The following is a 6,972-nucleotide window of genomic DNA, read 5'->3' as shown; positions in this document are numbered from 1 at the left end:
CCTGTGAACCCAGCACTCAGGAAGTGGAGGCATCGGGTCTCCTGGAAGAGCTACCTAGAGGAAATGGTAGATTGCAAGCTCTATGTTAGATCCTGCCTCAGTAAGTAGAGAGTGATCAAGAAAGACACCCAACATCAACCTTCACACATTTAACACATATGTGAACATGTACACTTGCTTGCATGTCCAACACACACAAAGGTTGACTATACCTACCCTGCACCTGTCTGCTGATACTGAGGATGACCTCTGGCTTCCACAACACACATGAACAAGTAAACACATAGCACAGACACACACACAGTCTCTGCCTATTTGAAAATAGCTGCGTTCTAGTTTTTCAATCGACTGCCTGTTTCTGGCCTTATTGGCGTCTCTGAAATCTGAAGCCTTTGTCCCAGTGCCTCAAGCTTCCTGTCTTCCAAGTGGGGAACTGACTGCCATTGCTGGCGTCAATGCCAGGTGTCATTTGCTTCTGTTGCTTTCTCTGTGGAAGTGGTTAAGATCTCCTCTTTATGTCTGAATTTCTGACATTTCACAAAGTTCAAAAAGATCTGGGACTGGTCTTTTTTTCAAACATAGTACTAGGCACTCAGTGACCTTTGCAATTGTAAAGTCGTATCCTTTGGTACTGATAATCCTTTGTGTAATTCCTTCAAGGTACTCCTACTCCGTTTCTTGAGTTCTCTTTCTGAGGTGCCTATAATCTGTGCCTTTGACTCCCACTATCTTCCCTTCCTTTCTCTCACGCTCTTCCTTCTCACTACAAGTTCTCAAATTATCCCCTAGCTTTCCACTGAACTGTTTACTTCTGCCATTAATGTTCCCATGAGCACCAGTCCACTAAAGCTTTAGTTTCTCATTAGATGCTTCTCAAAGGCTTCTTTTCACTAACATATATGTTATTTCTCATCTAAGAATAGTCATTTCATGTGTGTGTGTGTGCATATTCGTGTGCATTTTTATGAATGCACTTGCAATGAACTTTTCCTTGATTTTGCTGTGGATGGTGGGCTGGCTCCTGTCTTCATGTCAGGAACTTTCCTCATGATTAGTCCTTTGTATCTAGCACTGGTTGCCTCTTCCTTACTGGAAGCTCCAAGTGCATGTAATGAGAGACTCCTTACAGGACTCTCAGAGGCAGGGGTCATTCAGATTTTCCTGCTTTCCCAGTGACCTGGGAACAGAGCAGTATACAGTTATGAGTCTCACACTAAAGTGCATGCTTCATCTAACCCTACTTCCATATATGCTGTGGAATACCATTTTAAGATGTGAACATTTGTTTATTCTGTGGAACATTTGCTTAATGATGATAAAATGTGTTGTATTCTTTTATGTTGCATTTGTGTAACTCTGTGAAGCTGTGTTACTTTGCCTGCCTAAAACACCTGATCTAATAAAGAGCTGAACAGCCAACAGCAAGTCTGGAGAAAGGATGGGCAAGGCTCGCAGACAGAGAGAATAAATAGGAAGAGAAAAAGAGCAAAATGGAAGGATCAAGGATCTAGAGAAAGAAAAGGAAAGGAAGACTTCAGGCGCTAGCAACCCACCCACCCAGTCACCCAGCTACACAAGCCACAGAGAAAGAAGTAGAGAAAGGTGTACAGAAATAGAGAAAAATAAAAGCCTGGAGACAAAGGATAAATGGGATCATTTAAGTTAAGAAAAACTGGCTGGAAACAAGCCAAGTTAAGGCTGAGCATTCAATGTAAGACTAAGACTCCATGTGTGATTTATTTGGAAGCAGAGTGGCGGGCTCCCCAAAGAGCAAAAGAGTAAAAGAGCAACTCAAATTTCAAATATGCCTCAAATTTCACTTTTAGCTGACAACATTGTTAGGTCTCAGACCTGGAACAGACATCTGAGGAGGCTATCAACACCAAAACTGACAAAGGCTCCAGGTTCTCTTAGCATCCCTCAGTGCCCACCTGCTGCGGGCTCTTCCTGGCTGTCATTCACGGCCCCCTCTCCTAAACTTCTCCAGGGGCTGAGCTGCCCTTCCCTCAGCTGTTCCTGTGTAAACCAGTCATTTTGGCTATACTCTCCCCCCTCCCCCGCTTAAGGCCTCTGCCTCCTGACCTCTTAGCTCCTGGCCCTCCTTCCCTCTCTTCACGGGGCCTAGCTCAGTCTTCTGGTCATCCACTCCGAACTCTTCCAGCTATCTCTGCCTCTACCAGTTTTTTTCCCTTATATCCATAATAAAATCCTCAACCCCATAGGAACACTCATACCCTCCTTCTGGTTATTTTTTTTTTCATGGAACAACCAGATTTTCACTCGTTGTAGTTTGTGTCCTGGGTCCTCAGGACAACAAGGTCACCATCAACTTGGAGCCTGTAGTATTAGAATAGGCCTATTATTAGGAGTCTTATGGGGAGGAAGGCATGTGGAGACGCTAAAACTCTGGGAAGCAAGAGGGACAGCAGAAGATACGCCCCAGGGGCACTTTGACAATCATCCTCTTCTCAGTCTCAATGAGTCAAGACAACTGACTTGATTCTCTCTACTCGCTGCTACCTTGCTCTTTTCTCTTGGTCAGGGGTGTCCGGAAGGGCGACCCTAAGACCAAGAGTTTACAAGTATGGGGGTATCAATCAACTCTCCTTAACGTGAAGCTGGGTTTATTCAGCTAAACCTGTTATAAGCTGAAAACAAGGCGAGTCAAAAGATGCACTCGGCATGTTTCACCTGCTGCCATCAGTGCGGCTCAGAGCACTGGCTGTCTCCTGTCATGAGCTAACGACCGTCTAGCACTGGACTTCACCTCTGGCATCCTAGCGGAAGGAACATACCTCAGATTACAAGCCCAGGAAAAGAACAAAATTCAAAGTTGAAGTACGATCTTTACTGGATGTAGACCACTTTTCCATCATATAAAATTGAATGACCGTATTTATCTCCATTGGATTGCCTACTGGGCCCATCCACTGGTGGCGGAACCACAACCTTGGTAATATTATCACATATATGCAGAGGCAGAAATTCTGTTCGGGATTTTTCTGTTATATTTATGCAGAAAGATCATTTTAGAAACAAACCATGATTGATATTGTACAATTAGGCTTCAATTTTAAACGATACAGCAAACCCTGTATATCCCAACCATCTAGAGGAATTTTCCCAGCCCTCCTCCTATTTCTCTTGGACCATCAGCAAGCTGAATGGCAAGGGACCTAGAGGATTTTAAGTTATCCTGCAGACAGGAAGACATGGGAAGTTGGCTATAAAATTACATTTGGGTATTTTTCTTATTCCCTGCTCAAACGCTGTCCAAATTTTCTCTATGAAATTGGAAACCGCCTTCCTTTTCCCTGCCCCTGCACTCTGCATGTCTAGAGCTAAATAATCTACCCTTCTCTCTCTACTCCACTGCCTAGAATACTTAGCAGCATTAGAAAGTCATTCTTCACTGTCTGAACTACTAAAAGAAAAAACCAGTCTATAACAACGAGCTTCCTACCACTGCCAAGATAAATCGTAATCAATCACAAAAAGAAAGAAAAAAACAGGGCATAATCCAATGAAGTACCAACAGCTTAAAAGAAAAGTAAGACATGTGCTTGGCTAAATGTAGTGGGCTCATAAACATCTAGAAATCAGGCGGCTGCAATATAAAAAGTGTGTTAGGGGTGTTCATATGGTACCCAGACAAGAGTTTGCATGGTATTTCAGTACAAACCACAGCGCACTGTCCTCCTGTGGTTTCCTTTGGTTTTTCTCACCTTTGCTTCATCTCAGAGTGGGAGATAAGAATTGGTGTAGTCCACACTCACTACAGAGCATCCTGGTTCCCTCCCTTCACTCTGAACACGGGAAGTGTACCGTATATGTCAGCCCCATGTCCCACGTCTTTAGCATAATCCACAGTCCTAGAATGTGAACAGCATGTTAGATTCTCAGTCCTAAACCATGCAGAGCAAGTCTTGTCTAAAAAGCATGTGACAGGGTCAAGCCTGACTTATCCAAGGATTCCACTGCATAAACTGCATTTATTAACGCTTAAGGGAGGCTAGCCTTGAGCTTTCCCATAGGACAGGGGGCAGGGAGAGAGAAATCAAATAAATTCCAGCTAGATAAGCAGTCTGGGTGCAGGACAGGAATGGTGGGGGAGGGGCTGAGGAGGTCATAAAGCCAGGAAGCAGTAAGGTTCATTAGACCAGAGTATGAAAGGAAACTGTCCACACAGCTAATAAAGAGGTCACGACAAGAGAGATTGGTTCCCAGGACCTTGTGCGAGTCAGCATCTGGCAGCGGACTTGTATATATGACAATGTGAACAAATTAGATAGAAGACTCAGTGGGCTGAGAAGTCAAGAGAGTTCAGGAGAGACGCTGGAGTCGTGAGAGCCCTGAAGTCATGAGAGATGAAATCAACTAAGCTTTCACGTGGAACAAAGCGGTCAGTTTCTAAGTAATCTTCATAAGAATGAAAACGTCCTTTAGGAAATTCAGAGAGATTAAAGATCAGTCCGTGTCGGCACACATGGTCTCTTCTGCCCGTCCTGGCTCATGTGCTTCTCTCCCATCCAGCAGCTTATACGTAGCATGCCTCAACACAACAAGATCACTTGCCCAGGTTCACCAAGGACAACCCACAACGGCACATTTGCTATTCCTGGTGCCAGTTCTTAGCCACATGCGTGAAAAGGCAGCATTTTCCTTAAAGTACTCACGAAAAGAGATTCCCCACCTCCACTAGCCTTCCCTCTGCCGGAAATGGGCGTCCCACGTCAGCAATGTTTCCTGTGTGCTGAGCCTCACCCCACCCCAGACGCCCGAGTCCAGCTGCTCTTGCTAACGAGGGTTTGTCTCTCAAGGATATAAAGCTATGCACACTGACTGAGATCCGTCCCAAGGGACAGTGGCTTTCTACCTCTCCTATCTTCTGGTGCTTAGCCATGCATCTAGGGCCACTCCTTGAGAGCAGTCTCATGAGCACCGGCTTGGCACTTTCAAGCTAAGAACTCGATAAGTTCCCTTCATGTCATAGTCATTTTTGTCACCATGAGAGTCATTCAGCTCAATTGTAAGTTTGTTTTTCTGAACCTGTTCTAGTTTGAGCAGGCCTTCGAGCGTGCTGGATATTGAATTTGAGGCACACCTCGTAGTCTCAGCTTCCCTTCCACATCCCCTGCAAAGACACAGCTCGTAGTCTCAGCTTCTGCGCATGCCCACTGCAGAGGACCAGCTCCTAGTCCCAGCTTCCCGCCCACACCCACTGCAGAGGCCCAGCTCCTAGTCTCAGCTTCCTGCCCACACCCACGGCAGAAAGATGAGCTTTGCTTCAGAGTCATTTGCTGCATGAGAACCCAAACCCACTCAGGAGATGGGAAGCAGAAGGGAACACCTGTCTCAGAAATCCCCCAGGAGGAAGACCAAGGGTTTTTGTTTGGGTGGTTTTTGATTTGGGTTTTCGTTTGTTTGCTCAGTGTGGGTAATGTGAGACAATGTTTCTCTGTGTAGCCCTGGCTGCCCTGGAACTCGCTCTGAAGACCAGGCTAGAGTTGGACTCACAGACATCCGCCTGCCTCTGCTTCCCAAGTGCTGGGATTAAAGGAGTGTGCCACCACTGCCTGGCAGTTTGGGTGATTTGTTTACTTATTCTTTCATTGACGTTTGTCGGATTGTTTTTCCCTAAATTACTATAAGGCCTGTCTTTAGAGAATCGAAAAAGCCAAAATATTCAGCTAATTGGTCTCCACCTCCATTTTATCTCTAAACAACAAGTTCAATTAAATGTAAAAAAGAAAAAGAAAACAGATGAAACAAGCAAATGCATAAGTAATTTTAGTTTTTGCCTCATCATTGTTCTGGATTTTTAGAGCAGGCAATGGGACCTGGAGAGGAGGCTCAGTGTTAGGAGGACTTGCTACTCTTGCAGAGAGCCCCATTCAGTCACCAGCACCCCGTGATGGCTCGCAGTCCTCTTCTCCACAAATGATGCTGATGACAAGCACCCATCAAAGAAAGAACCAATTCTTAATGCTAAATGAACTAAACCTTGTCAGGAAAAGAAGGAACAAGAGATTCCTATAATTGCTGGTTAAATGTACATTGTCTTTCTCTTTTTCCTCTGAAATCAACTTTAATGAAAGGAGGTGAACTCTAGCATCCTAAGAACTTCATGCTAGATAACAGCCCACTTACCAATGTCCAAAGCAAAATTTCTAACAGCAAACTATACAATTGCTCCAAGTCGTAAACCATGTTTGACGTTTACCAGTTAAGAGAAATCTTTATATTTCACAAAATCTATCACAGTTTTAGTATGTAAGGTTTAACAGATACATTTCAAATGCAATATGTTTTAGCGTAATAAGAACCTAAAAGTGTTTACTCTCTAAAAATAAACCTCATTTTCAGGGTTCAAAAATTTCATCCTTCAAAAGAGCTGTCCACTGCCCTTTCAGAGCATCAAACTTTCCACGCTTTGACTGTCCCGGGCCACTCCAGACAAACCTGTCAGGGCTGTACTCATTTCATCTCTGTTGTCCTCCCAAAGCAAAGTTTAAAACAACAGAACTGTGGACTATCCCATGAATGCCTCTGTCATCCTTACATTGGAGCCATGCTAACCTTCTCTGAATTGTTCCAATTCTAATACCTGTGCTGCCAAAACAGGTACAACAACATTTTCTTAGCCTGGACAGTATGTGTGTGTGCATGCGTGCGTGCAAGTGTGTGTGTTACATATATATTATACTTTACATTTATAATATACTTTGTATATGGTATACTCTATAAGTGAGTAAGGTAGTTCAATTCACTAATAAAACACATACAAGCAGAAGTCTTAACAAGTGAGTAAATTCTCCAGAGAAATCCAGTGTTCAACAGCACTCTCAGTGAGGGAAGCCAACCACAATGGGGCATCTTCCGTGTATATGCAGTGTTCCGATCAGAAAGTCACTCTAAAGACAATGTGTAGACAGCAGTTAGCTGGGGTTACAGAGAAGCATGGGAAGAGAG

General features: G+C 44.2%; 1 non-coding gene across 1 annotated transcript; it reads right to left on the bottom strand.

The window, feature by feature from the left end:
* Window positions 1-6,521: 6,521 nt before the first annotated feature.
* Window positions 6,522-6,628, bottom strand: LOC142853196 (U6 spliceosomal RNA). The gene has a single exon (XR_012911121.1). It is a non-coding gene; the product is annotated as a U6 spliceosomal RNA (small nuclear RNA).
* Window positions 6,629-6,972: the final 344 nt, after the last annotated feature.

This window comes from Microtus pennsylvanicus, chromosome 6 (genome assembly GCF_037038515.1).
Source record: "Microtus pennsylvanicus isolate mMicPen1 chromosome 6, mMicPen1.hap1, whole genome shotgun sequence".
Classification (NCBI taxonomy): Eukaryota; Metazoa; Chordata; class Mammalia; order Rodentia; family Cricetidae; genus Microtus; species Microtus pennsylvanicus.
Note: the sequence above shows the minus strand (reverse complement) of the source record. Positions and strands in the feature narration are given on the sequence as shown.